Raw genomic sequence first — 15,271 nt, 5'->3', positions numbered from 1 at the left:
CACTTTCATAATTCTTCATATTCTTACCATAGAGCACCTTCCAATGCCATTGTAAAAATGTTTTCAATAAAAGTAATTTCCAAAGGAAATAAAGAATTCAAAGCTGCTCTGTATGTGGACAACCTTCTGCTTTACATTACCTCATCTCATATCAACTTACCTTGCGTACTGAACAAATTGAAGACTTTTAGCAACCTAGGTAATTGTAAAGTCAATTTAACCAAGCCTGAACTATTGAATATTTCCCTCCCTCCATCAGAAGCAATCAAACTATGTTCCTTGTTTTCCCTTCTCATGGCAACCCTCAGCAATAAAATACCTGGATATAAAAATACCCTCAGACCTGAAACTACTCTACTCCCTTAACTACCTTCCATTTTTAGACAATTCTCCTAATTTAAAGTGACATTAAAGTCCAAAAATGTTTTCCCTCCCCGCAATGTTAATGTTTTCATCTGTCCCTCCAGCGGTGCGGCGGATCTCCGATCCAGCGCTGATTCCTCTGTCCTTGATGGTACTTCCTGTCCCCCGGTGTCTGCATGCGGGTGCACGCGTCAATAGACTTATTCTGCTACCTGCCTTGACCTCGGATTGCCCTTGACTACCTCTTTGGATTGCCCCTTGTTACCTTGCCTTCGGACCATTCAGGCTGCTTCCGGCCAATGGGTTCCCTCCGTGCTGCTTGCCCGCAGACGCACCTGATACTTACCTTGCGTCTCCCCCCTGTCTCCCGGCCGAAAATCTGAACTGCGCATGCGCCTTCCCCTAGGTGCTTTGCAGCCGCCGAGCAGTTTCGGCGAAGTTTAAAGTTTAAACCGCTGTTAAAGCGGGTTTTTAAAAAAAATACTTTTTGCATATATCTACTGCTTGCTAGCAGTAGATATATGCAAAAAAAAACGGAGGCTTTGGAAACCCTTTAACTAGAATATTTTATGAGACGTAGCCAAAGCCACTGAGGGAACATACCTCATCTTTACCCTGTTTGCCCTGAATAATTGCCCTCCCCTTACAACCTCAACCCAACAGTCCCCAACCTCCCCTCGGTCTCACCCTCCCCTCAGGTGCTCCCACTTTTTTATTTGCCTTTTTTCCTCTCTTTCTTTTCTTACTTTTGGACACCACAAACTGATTAGCAAACTGACTTAGCTTACGCATTGAAATGTCTATCACCTTGCATCGACTTCTATCATTGTAATTTTATAATAGGTGTGAACCAAAGTCAATAATATATATATACACACACACATGCCTTTATGAATCCTTATGGTGAACTTTCACTTTAACTTGATTTAGGAAAAAAACTAAACTACATATTTATCTAAGACTAATCGGGTTATAGGGTGGCTAGGCTGCTGTGCCATTTCACTGCAGAGCAAACAGTGTTGTCATCCTATTACAGGAAGAGAAAAAAATAATTATCTACTGCAGGCTCAACATTTAGGAAAACTATGTTACAGGGGAGACTCAGAAAAACAAAAACTGCTGTGTATAAATGTATGTAAACCCCAACCTTTTTTTAAAATTTTGGATAAAGTGGTAAGGGGTTTGAATAACCATCAGATGTCTGCGTCCTAGCTAGGGAGGCTTACCCTCACTATTGGTCCTGATGTCCATTGACTCTTTTTGTGGGAGTAATGTTGTTTTTAAAGCCTTGTGCTCAAAAAATAAATTATTTATTTAGCAGAAAGCTAAATAAATATATCAAAATGGAATAAAGGGGCCACCATTAACACCCTTCGTGATCTACCAGCATCAGCTTTGCTTTGAGAGCTACTTTGAGAGCTACTTTGAGAGCTACTGGTAGATCATGATCTACCTACTGGGCACCCCTGGCCTAAAATATAGAGTCTAAAGTATAGAACCAGAGCAACCATGTCAAAGGAAGGCATTAATGCAGTTCACAGGTGAGTACGGGAAATGCTTTAGAGGTTAGTGGGTATAAGAGGTCTAAGACGACTATTATGGAGGGGGGGTCGACCGGACCGCTCACTATAGCAATGAGCGGCCAGTCGTGGCCAGAATAAATGAGTGTAGGTCTGGTTTGTGGTTAACCGAGAAATCTTTTTGAATGAAGTGATCTTATTATGAGATGTCATATTTATGGTCGGTGTTATGGGAGGTTATGGCTAACAAATCCATGGATAAGAACTTAAATAGTATAACTTTCAGGTCAGGTAAACTTGGTGAGTCTTTCGATACCCAGTTTAGGAGGATGCATTTTTTTCCCCCAAGTAGGCAGGGGTGTTCCCAGCGGAGTAGGGGGGTGGGGGTGGAGGGGTGTGGCTGTATCCGTCGAGGCATGGAGCAGACACATCAGAGAGTGTAGGGCTCGGGTTATACCAGTGATGTTATGACATGTAGTTTTAAATGGACAAACAAATTGAAACTCAACTCCAGCTTATTAAGTTTTAAACAATTGCAGCAAATGTTTTTTTTTTCTTTTGACAAAAAGGTTTACACCATATGAATAAAAGCTGACCATTGTAATCCTTGACTTTGTAAGCTAAGTTAGCATCCAAGTCTGAACATTGCAATTATGTTCTATCAGAAGTCAATGCTGCAGATCATGCCACCGGGCCGGTGTCTGCCAGTGTCTTTGCAGTTTCTTCTTGGTCAACAGGTCCTGAATTCCTGCTGGATGATCCAGAAGAAACCCCAACTGATGACTTCAGTCTTCTAGATCCTGGCATCGATCCAAAGTTTCGTCCTGAAGGCAACACCCTTGTCACCAGATCGGAACAAGAATTCGTCTTGGACTGTCACTTCACCAAGTGGACAAGGCCTGACCGCAGTGCTGCAAGTGCTGAAAGCTTCCTATCAACTGTTGTTCCTATCATCTGCTGTAACCTGATGTAAAGAATAAACACCTCTTTTGAATGAATCGGTATTGACGAGTTCAGCTATCTGACGAGGATTGTCCGCAGTGAGTATATCTGCTTATACAGGCCAGGCATAGAGGTCTCAGCAAGGGATATATCTCGCTATCACAACGATCGGAGTCAGAATATTGTCCATGGTTACACTTTAACCACTTTACCACTTTAGGACCAGCATGTTAAACCCCTTCCCAGTCCAGGCCCTTTTTAGTTCTGTGATAGTTTGGCTGACTATTAATTATTCATGCAATAGTGTACTCAAAATAATTTTTTATCATTTTTTTGTAGACCGAGTTTTCTTTTAGTGGTATTTAATAACCACTGGGATTTTTTTATTTTCTACTATATAAACGAAAACAAACCCAAAAAAACAGTTTCCCTTACTTTCTGTTAAAAAGCATAGCAAATAAAATGCCAGGACAGTACCAAAACACGCTTCCCCCGCACTGCAAGGGTTAACTGTTCGTTTTTGTCTATGTTAAATAGTTCCACCCTCTCTCCCACTCCATCACGAGACATGAGGATGCTGAGAAAGATTCTAATGCTGCAGCGCATTAGGAGACAGGCTGGAGGGTGCGCTGTGACAGGTGGCCAGCTCGAAGCCTTGGGTGACTATAACTTTGCTAGCACCTAGACAAAAACAACCTCTTAACCCTTGCAGTGCGGGGGTAGCCCCACTGCAATGGTTAAGAAACTGGTTTCCTGGTGTTCCTCTTTAAGGTAAGAAAACAAATAGAAACTGTTAGATATTCTGCATATGGCATTTCCCTAGTGAAAAACTAAACAGAAAATACATACTCATCAAATGCAACCAATGATACTGTGCAACTGACAGCATCCTAGCAACCAGTAACAGAAGGGGGGGTTTCAGACGCAAACATGCCCTGCTCTTTACTACTCAGTGGCCCCACTCAGAGCACTCTAACCTTCCTCTGTACACCAAATTAGATTTGACCTTTATTACCTGCAGTTTCCTTATCTTTGAACTGGTGGTAATTCTTTTTGAATTTGTCACAGCCATAGAGACTCATTGTGAAAGTGACAAAAATATCTGAAGTCACAAGACTTTTAAACTAGGCGCAGGGCCTTTTAAAGGGAACTATACCACTAGAAAAGTGTTTCAAATGCTATTTTGCATTGCCCACATAGAGTTTAATAGGTCTGCTGTGATCTACACTATACTGTATATACATGGGAAAAGTTTATTTACTTTGAGTCTGATCACAAGCCATTGGAAAGTATTTTTTTAAAAACTTATCTTGGAACTCCAAAATGTGCATAGCACATGATGCTCCAATAACAACAATACAAACTAAATGTGACATACAAAAAGAATCCGAATGATATATTGCAGGCTTTTTGTCAAGAGCAGCACTGCCTAAAAGACAAGTCATAGGAGAAATCCCAAAGTATTAAATATTTTCAATCCAAGATGAAAAATAATTTAAAACAAAAGATAGAGCAGATTCACTTTGCTGGGTATTTATGGGTGTCAGACTGCAATAAATCCAATACCATACTGAACAACATGAGATTCCGCAATCAATAAAAACAACTGTTCTATCTTCATGGCCTGACAAAAAGGAAAATACACCAATTTGGTTTAGAAACTACCTGGGTTTTAGAGACAAAATCAATGTACAGAATGTAATTTTGTATAAAGGACACACGGTCATTATACCCAAAATTAACACCTGTGACACATAAAATGAATATATGCACAGGCAATGGAACCTCTTATAATACAGTACACATATTACAAACTCTACCGTGGAGTAAGCTGGGCATGGGCTTATTCTCTGTACCAAGACATGATTACATAATAATATTTGATTATTATTCAGACTTCTGGGAGATACATGACATGATACATACTGCATGACACCACTTCAAAAATAATTGAATACTGTAAGGTACATTTTAGTCGGCATGGAATACCCAACTCTATGATCACAGATAATAAGGAACATTTTGTCGGCTCAGAGTTTTACCAGCTTTCCAGAGAGTGGGAATATGAACACATTTCATCATCTCCATAGAACAGTCACTATTAGTTAAGGCTGCATCTGCCATACAAATGGCAAAGACACTTCTAAATAAAGCCGAAAGAGATGGCAAAGATGCAAAGTTATACTGGATTGGAGACGTACCTCAACAGATGGTACTAAAGGTAGTCCAGTACAAAGACATGTCATGAAGAACAGAAACCCTCCTTCCCCAGCTCAAAAGCTACTGATTTCAAAAGTAATAGAATAAATAGTGGATCAGCTCATAGTGAACCACCAAAAAGTAAAAGCATACTATGATTAAGGAGCCAAGGAGCTCCCTGAGCTGGATATAGGTCAAATATTGTGCATACAACCCATGCCTTCATCAGTAGATGGATGGCCATATGTATTGGAAGGAGAAGGACACGTGCTACAAACACCACTGAAGAATCTTCACCCACGTCCAATCCAACTGTAAACATACCAGACAGCACATTACTGAATGGACCGGAGCTGGAAATGACTATGGAAGCTGGTGATACATCACAATGCAATGGAACTTGAATTATCAGGACACCTGCAAGATATAAAGACTTTGTTCTTTAACATTGTCTCTTTTTAGGTGCAGCAGTCAAACATTAATAAACTTTCTTGTTAAAGCCCATCCAGGATATAACTAACCCCTTCTGCCCCCCTCAAACTGATGGCTGGCAGTAAAAAAAAATCTAAATGCCCATTTTACTTACCAAAAGCCACGGTCATGTGATCCCCCAGTACCAAGTCTTGTCTCTCCATATTGTTTCCAAAAGTAAAACAAGGGGTAGTAGACCAGCTCATAGTGAACCACCAAAAAGCAAAAGCACACTATGATAAAAGAGTCTTCTGTCTCCCTTTGTTTACCTCCGGTGGTGTACTCCTTCAGGTGTCCTGAAACAACATAACTGAGAGACTTAGAGGGGAGACTTGGATGATAACTTGCCCCACAACGTAAAGAAACAGAAAAACCCTGCAGGATATGATAGAGAGGGATAGGAGGAAATTATGAGAGCAGGGTCATATTCTGCCCTGAGTGGGCTTTAAAAAAGTATGTTTGTCAGTTGCTTACATTTACGAAAAAAGAGGAACTTTCATCAGACGCAGGGGTTGATTTACTAAAGGCAATTAGGCTGCTCACTTTGCAAAGCAATTTGTACTTTGCAGGGGAAGTTTCCCTTAGCTTTGCTGAAAAAAAAAAAAAATCTGTATTTTTTGCTTGCTCATGTTTGAATAATAGAAGTCAGCAGAGCGTCACCTCCTAAGGGAAAACTTCCCTTTGCAAAATGTCTGTGAAGGTTCTCATTCATCCAGGTCATGGTATAACTGTAAAAAATAAGACAAGGCAACTGGACTTGCTGTATTTTTCAACTCCAGTTTAATGACACCTCCCAGACTCCAATTATGCAAATGCAATCAACACCTGGTTGTGACTAACAGATTATGTGGATTGGAGCAACATTCGCCATATTCATTCTCAGATAATTTTTTTGTACAAGTCATTCTGAATTGAGAAAGCTGGTTGGATGACCAGTGAAACGTCCCATTGGCATCTCGCCTATTCCTTTTAAATACCATCCTAATTTGTCTTGTGCACCAATGGAAAAGGAAATGGCTCATGTATGGATATTCAAAACCAAAACAATGATTTATTTTATAGAAAGGACCAGAGGACAAGAAGATCATTAGCCAATATACCTATCAACAAAATGCAGATTTTTTTCATAGGGCACTAAAACATTGAGCCCACCTAAAGAGAGTTATCTAGCTGCAATGTAGGAATCCAAAGAGGGAGGGGTCAATTTAAGTTGTCAAACCTCCTCCAACTAATGAATAAAGGTTTTGTTTTTTTTACAAAGTAGAATTAAAACTATACAGAAAGATGCAGCTATGATAAAGAAAACTTTGAAATAAAAAATAATTATCCATCCTTGGAGTTTCTCTTGTTCAAAATGTTAAAGGCAATGAGAATATGTTTAGATGAGTCCCATGAACTGGTATAGAGTTCCATAAAACCCATCCCAAAGATTCATTCAACCTATAACTGATATTTTGATTTTGGGTGAATTCAGTGCCTATGAGGTAAACTAAGATCTAACTAAAATAGGGCTGATATAGCAAAGCGCGACTATTCACGTATAATCTATGAGCCAGGATTTTGATCTTTTTATTTTATTTTTATTTAACAACCAAAAAGAAAACTGCATGCTTTAGGTAACACCTGGCAATATTTTCAATTATAACCTTTGTAATGACTTTACCTAAAAGGTCTGCAAGCAAATCAGCCCTGGATATGAAGAGCAGCAAAAACAACATCTCCACACTCCTAAAAGACTCTTGCCCAATACGAAAGGTCAACAGGCTCTTCAACTTCAGGCCCTGTAGAGATGCAGATACCCCCCAACATTCTGAGCCAGCCCCTGTAGAGATGCAGATACCTCCCAACATTCTGAGACAGCCCCTGTAGAGATGCAGATACCTCCCAACATTCTGAGACAGCCCCTGTAGAGATGCAGATACCTCCCAACATTCTGAGACAGCCCCTGTAGAGATACAGATAACTCTTAACTTTCTTTTTGGTCAATATCATACAAAAAGAGATAATACAAAAAATCCTTTAAAATGATGCTTGCATTTACAAAAAATGTGATATCCATTAGGGTTGCACAGATACCAAGTACAGTCCTCGGTACAAGTACGAGTACATGTACTGATACTTTTGAGCTCCAAGACTACACTAGAGAAAAATTCAAAAATTAGCAGCTGCCATTTGTAAGGAGCACACAGAGCTCCTGGGATTTGTACATCTCTGTTTTAATGTATGATTTTGTTAAATAAAGGGATGTACAGATACCAGTTTTGCAAGTACGAGTACTGGTACTTGCCGATTACTTACAAGTACGAGTACTGATACATTTTTGTTTATTGACATGTGACAGTTTTTCTAAAACAATACCGACTAATGATTTCAGGACAGTGGTGGAGTGCCAGAGCCAGGTCTCAGCTGCAACCGCTGCAACCCTGGTAGTTCTCATGAAAATGCCAAGTATCGGCATTGGTACTCGAAAAGTATCGGTGCATCCCTAATATCCATAACATCTACATTCCATAATGTGTGTAGGATTTGTAAAAAAAAAATAAAAATTACTTTTAACCTTGGTGACAAAGCAATAACCAGGTATGGTGATTATGGACCGAAACAAACAGTTTAAAGGTGCCCATACAACATGCGATTATCGTACGATAATCGCGGGAAATCCCGCGATCATACGGTAATCGCAAGGTGTATGGAAGGCGTGCGACCGTTTCTACTGTACAGTCGCCCGTCTTTTGTCGGAGCATGCTAGAGAACGCGCCGAGAATCGTACGATTGTCGGCGGGTTAGTGGCATGCTAGTTCAACAACTGCGGAAGGGGCCGGTGTGCGCATGAGCACACTGCCCATTCAGCATTGCGGTCATTGGAAGCCCGCCCATCCGGGGGCGGGCTTTCGATGATCGCAAATACAATCTGCCTGTCCAAGATGGGCAGATCGAACAAGCTTTTAATTAGCTTACAACCATCGCAAGACAAAAGTCTTGCGATGGTTGTAAGGTGTATGGGCACCTTTAGGCTATTATGTTATAGCTAAATGGAAAGAAGCATGGAGACAGATATGAATATAAATATGAATAGCGAGATGGAACATTAGAGTCCTTTAATTGCACCTTTCAGTGTGATTGCCTCTATATAATTAAAGAAAGAACAATATGCCTTGCGCTTTACCCATAGCTGCCACTCTGAAATCATGATTTACTGTTCTGACTACTGAAAAGTGTTTTTGGAAAGAGAACCCATTGCCCTTTTGAAATACATCCTTTCTATTTTAAATGACCTCTATCTTGACCTGGTTATTCTTTTTACAGCTTAATAGGATGTATAATGCTTCCTGTCCTTGCAGCAGTCATGTACATTTTTCTGAGGGTGTAGTTGTTAGTACAATAGAGCTTTAATATCACGTTCCCTTTCTTTACTGAGAAACTTGCCAACTGCTTTCACTAGTACAAGCTAAACACTGAATTCTGCAAGTGTGCAAATAATGGGAGCAAATAAGAAGTTTTTATCTGCCTATGACCTAGTTTGATCCTGATATACAGCAACTGATGTAATACAAGACTGAACACAAGGTATTCCTAAAGCTTGCATTTTTTTAAAAAAGTTGCCCACTAAAAGATATTACTTTGACTTTTTGTCTTCTCTTCTTGTATACTGCATCATTTACATAATTTTCTGCACTTCATTGAAGTGCATTACTTCACACACATTAATATGCATGTTTTGCGCAATAACTTGTGTTGCATTATGGCATTATGGTTGCATTTATGTGGAGTAGGATACCAGTGCATGGCAATGGAACAAAAACCTAGATCTGGGCCTTTTATGATGCAGCGAACCACAACACATGTTATGTGCAATGTGGTAGGTTCGTGGGCACCTTCTGTACCGTGCTAGGATTCCAAAGGATGCCATCCTAAATTAAGCGTGACGTGGGCTTGAAACAATCCTTTGCCAAAAAAAGGGCAACTTTTTCTTTCAGAATATAACATTCAGGCTATTGTAGGCTGCTAGTTAAAACATTTTACTAGTAGTCATGGCATGAGCGGCAAGGAAACATAAGGTTATATACATTTTTTCTCTATTGGAGCTCCATAATTTAGGATGTATACTTGCAGTTGTAACTTCAGCATTGCATTCTCCTCAGCTAGCAGCATTCTTTCTGGTTAGAAGGACCCCACCTGGGTAAATATTTCACATGGACTAGAGTACATCTGCAAATGCCACCAGATGCTGCAGTGCATGTTACTTTAAAGCTGCTAAAATCAAATAAAATCCCTGCAAAGAAGATAGTAAATTCCTACTGTGCAGTCACTTGTACCTCCAAACACTGCTCTAATGAACAGAAATCGCCATGTGAGGATTCTTCAGAAGCTGACACTTCCTGGAGTGTCAATCTTCTGTTCCATCCTTGTGCTCAGATGTGCCTCGCGCCAACCCCTCGGTCACTTAGTGAATGTGTTTAGCCATATATTCTGTATGCAGATGAACTAGTCAATAATGGAATGTGGGGTAAGTGAGTATCAGATGAGGTCAGTAGATAGCCAACCCCAGTGATGATTGCTTTAAGTCTGCTGGCCTTAGATCGTTGTCCCGCGAGCTGGGAAATCTCTGTGCAGGGTGAGACTGAAAGTGGTACCACCAAGTCCTTAGTGAAGGCATGGTAGGGTCGAAGCTGCATATCATCACGTGTTGGTGATGGTATAGGGGTATTGGATGGCTTGCTCTGTCACAGACAGTAGGTTATTAACACTGAAAATTATTGTGAGGTTCTAGAGCAGAAAATGGAGCTCTTTGGGGTGAAGATAACCTCACAATGATTGTTGTTTTGTTACTTACACAATATTGTTTAATGACAGATCAGCGTCCCCAGGTCATTTGGGTATGCTGATCTGTTCGCCCTTCGGCAGGCCGTTCGTCCTGCCTTCGGCTCGGCTGAGCCGCTTGTCTGCCTGTGGCTGCTGTATGGGCTGTAGTGAATAGCCTGTGCAGCAGCCCTTTGGTTCGACTGAACCGAAGGACTCCGGCGGCCGAAGAGAGAAAGAGGGGAGGGGAACAGGGAGAGAGGGGAACAGGGAGAAAGGAAGAGGGGAGGGGAACAGGGAGAAGGGAAGAGGCTTGCCTTGCTGTGTCTGTGTGTTTGTGGAGATATACATACAGCTTACAAGCACACAAGTAGGACCCTACAAGGAAAAGGAGCCACCACCTGGTTATCAGGAGCAAAGCTCAGGGGACCAGTTGATTGTGCAGGAAACTTAAACTTTAAAAAAAAAACAAGGAACAGCATCCATTATAAGTGATATTATAATCATCTGAAATAACTTTAAAACATTTTGACTTTAATATCACCACCACCCCCACAAAAAACAAATAAATAAAAAAAATGTTTAATCAAATTTAAAACTAGCTAAGGAGCCGGAAAGGCTATGTAGGAATAACAAAGTCTTAATTAAGGATTAAGTATGAATTAGTCTGCTAAGATCCACCTGGAGCCCACACTGACCACCAAGAGCCCGCACTGACTACCTAGAGCCTGCAGTGACCACCTAGAGCTAACAGTGACCACCTAGAGCCCGCACTGACCACCTAGAGCCCACACTGAACACCTAGAGCCCGCACTAAACACCTAGAGCCCACACTGATCACCTAGAGCCCGCATTGAACACCTAGAGCCCGCACTGACCACCAAAATCTCCACCAAAATGTAGGGAGTTTAATACTACTTTAAGAAAAACAAGAGGGAGAGGAAGGTTAAATGATCAGAATCAACAGGGAATAATCAGGCTGGCTTTAGGCAGAGCTGGGAGCAACATGAGTGGAAAAATAATGCACGCTAACAAGCATAACAGAGGAAAACAATATAACACAAGTGCTGATTTGCAACTAATAAACGAAGCAAATTCACCCAAAAGCAGAGTAGAGACACAAGGTCAAACCATACAGACTAACAGTGCATGCTCACAGGAAATTACATAATAATATATAGAAATTGGCAAAGTTTAATGTACAGGTGGGAGCTAGTGGAGCAGCCCAGAAACACAAACTTACAGACAGGTAACATTTTGCAAAGTAAAAGCCAGAGGAGGAGCAGACAGAATGGAGGGAAGATAAAGCAGGCAAAAGAAGTATAGAGCCAGAGCAATCCAGATACATCCTTACAATAGCTGACATGCTAAGAAAAAAGTATTCATTTCTCTATACATGCCTTCCATTTTCTCCTCTACCTTCTATTATTCCCCTTATTTCTTCTCTTTTCATTTCTTCTCCTTCTTCCTCCAAAGTTAGACTAATTTTCTTTATCTAATTAACATGATGCACTGTAGCAGATTATCCTTTGCACTTGATGAACATCATCTTCTCTTATGTATTAAGTTTTGGTTTTACTTTGAGCTATGCATGGCCTTCAGAATGTACGAGAACCAGTTCATATAATCATGTTAATCATTTCTCTACTTGGAAATCCTCAAAATTTAAGCTGGTTAATTAACCTGGCCCTACATTGTTTGAATTTTGTCCAAGTCCTACTGACTTGGGGGGAGGAAGCAGATCAGTGGGGATAATTCCATTTTCACAAATTTGCCTGGGAAAGTGGAATTACCTTTTAATACTACTTTAAGGGGTCCCTTCACTAAGCTGTCGAAGGATCTAGCCGTAGCTTTGGCTGATCCTTCGGCTAGCTTCGGCCCAAGGACCCCTCCGGTTCAGTAGAACCGAAGGGCTGCTGTACGGGCTATTCAGAATAGCCCGTGCAGCTCCCGAAGTCGGCCGAGCGGCTTAGTCGAGCCGAAGGCATATGCCTTGGCTCGACTGAGCCGAGGTGAAAGCCGAAGCTGGCCGAGCGGCTGGCCATTGGCCGGCCGACAGCTTGCTTCTGACTGCTGGGCGGAGCCAGCTGTCATCTCACGGCTGGCTCTGGCCAGAGATCAGAGAGATCAACGTCCCTGGTTACCAGCTAACCAGGGACGCTGTCATTACACACTGAGAGCGGCCTCTCAGTGTTCTCAGTGTGTAATGACAGATGGCGTTCCTGGTTACCCGGTAACCAGGAATGCCATCTGTCATTCCTCCCCCAGACGCTCTGGGAGTCTAGTAGGCTAGGGAGAGAAACACTATCTCCCAGAAAGGTTCACTCTGCTCGCTCGAGCAGAGTAGTTTTGCTATTGGCTATTGCATTCCTTTTGTGTGTTCGTTTTTTCACTGCTAGCTCCGCACAATCGTTTTCTAATCTTTTTTTTCTACTTTTTTAAACAATTTTTCTATTCTGCTCGGTTATTGAATAGACCCCTAAGTGAAAACTGCTGTGAAAAATCCTCTCCATCCATGGCACTGTACACAACCCTCCACACTTTTCTGATATGTACAGGCCCTCTAATCAAGCAATTAATTTCCTAGCTTGTCCTTGGACATTACATATGAAGCTATTACTCTTCTGCTGAAAATCCTTCTTTATCCAAGTACTACAATGCATCATCGGAATAATAACAAAGCTAATGTTACAGCAGAAGAAAAATATTTATTTACTAACATTGCAGAAAAGGTGCACATTTGTACAACCCAGGATGATTCACACATCCTATTACTTTTGTTCAAAGCAGAACTCTACCTAGAACTTCTACAATGTTGTTTACATTTTGGATGTGTAGCACCCTACTTATAGGGGTGCTAAAATATATCTATAGTCTATGTTCAGTTCAACTGTGACAGAACAATCTGTGAAGCTGTGTCTGCCTGTTGATGGGTGTGGTACCACACAGGGCAGAACAGCCAATGAAGATTGCTTTGGGCATTTATGTCTCCCAGCCAATCACTGTAGGACAGTAGCAGTGATGCATGCTGGGAGAGGAGATAAATGCTGAGTGTGACTGATGCAACAGTCTCTTCCCTCCCCCCAGGGCCCTCCTGGGGGCAGGATGCCAGCTGCTGAAAAGACAGAATGGACTAGGCCCAAGCCTGGGGCCTAGGCCTGGACACTGGGGACTGAGCCTTGAGGCCCAGTGGTCAGCCACTCATGTTGGAGTTGAACCTGAACAAGACCCTTGACAGTACTGATTGCCAGAAGTTCTCCACACAGATTGCCGGTACGGCTTAAAGGTCCAAGTCTGTGTTGGCAGCAGTTACTATGCTCTATTTCAAGTACTAGGAGTCTACCTTCATCCTGGATGTGCCTGACCCTCTCCCTCTCACCCTGGAGTTCAGAAATAAAAGAGAATCATCTTGGAGCTATTGTCTGGACTTCAATTTGTCGGTAACCACTGGAGGTGGTAAGTGCTATTGGGGCAGTCATGTGTTTTAATAATCCCGAGACAGGCTATGGAAGACTCGATCATTCAGCGGCTCCTTTGGGGGTGAGCGCTACAGATGAAAAAAGGCAAGACATATATCCTTTTCCATGACCCTGTCATGAAGATCTACTCACATGGCCGAAATAGTTGGCTTCTCCAATCTAATGTATTCTCCATAGGAATTAGAGGAAAATGCTCTCCCATGAGAGCAACCAGGACATTTATGCCACAGCTCTGACTGCCACTGTAGCATCAGGGGGGAAGAGATGTGATGAGATACAAAGACCTGGCAGGGAATCTGTCTCACTTCCCGTAAGACATTAAAAATGAGTAGAGTTCCATGTTAACTAGATATGATTAGGGCTTATGTACAGGGCCGGCCTTAGGGGTGTGCGAGCTGTGCGGCCGCACAGGGCGCCATGGCAACAAAGGCGCCATGCGGCCGACACAGCTCGTCCTCGAGGCGGCTTCTCTCCTCCTCACCGCTGGCCATCCAGCATGACAGCGCTCCCTCGTCCGCACCCCCGCCCCGGGGAGACTCTATTTTAGTTTGACATTTATTGTTTATCACTTGTTTGCCTTCTCTTGTTTTATTTGATAAGAATGCTTATATTGTGCCTACAAGTTTAATAACTTTTAATAACAGTTTTATTTTTATCATACTTTTTAATATATTTTTGTTTGTGGCTTAACAAAATGGGAGTCTTTAAATGGTGCGGATATTGGGGGAAATGGGTGGGGATACTGGGGGTGTGGCCACTGAGGGGTGTGGTCACTGAGGGGCACTGTAAAGCTTTCTCGCACGGGGCGCCTAAACGCCTAAGGCCGGCCCTGCTTATGTACACATACCTTCCTGTCAAGGCTTTTCCATTTGAATGCAGCTCTGCTACATTTGACCTGCTTTGCCTGCAATTCAAACATACTTCAATAGGATTTGTTGCCTCAGGTAAACTGTCATCTACAATGCTTCAAGTTAATGGAAATCTTCTCATTTTCTTTTTTTGCCATTCCTGCAGATCTCCTTTTCAGAAATTTGCACATACAAGTGAATAAGTCAGAGCAGTGACACTTCTCCCTCCTGCCATACTTCTCCATTAGAAATCTCAATGAGACACAGCCTGTCTGAAAGTAGGTAACTACTGCTGTGTCATGCTCTGGGAATCCTTTGTTACACATGCATCTTTATTACATGCTTATTCGCATATACTTTATATGTTTATTGTGCCCAGATGCACACCGTCCGGCACTTGTACTCGCCCAAATGCTACGATACTTACCCCGATACCGGAACTTCCGTTGAGAGGGTGATTCCCTCTGAACGGCAGTGCCAAGAGGGAGCATGGAACTGGTTTCCCAGCCAATCAGGAGGCCAGGCGGCGGGTCATGACCCACCTCCCGGCTTTCTGTATAGCTAGGAAGCCAGCTTGACATGTTGCAAGGCAGCCTGGCTTGCTGACCAATCAGGAAGCCAAGTAGCACGTCATGGCGGGTCATGGCGT

Source organism: Nanorana parkeri, unplaced genomic scaffold (assembly GCF_000935625.1).
Source record: "Nanorana parkeri isolate BGI_ZX_2015 unplaced genomic scaffold, ASM93562v1 scaffold549, whole genome shotgun sequence".
NCBI classification, from domain to species: Eukaryota; Metazoa; Chordata; class Amphibia; order Anura; family Dicroglossidae; genus Nanorana; species Nanorana parkeri.
This window is presented reverse-complemented; position numbering follows the sequence as displayed.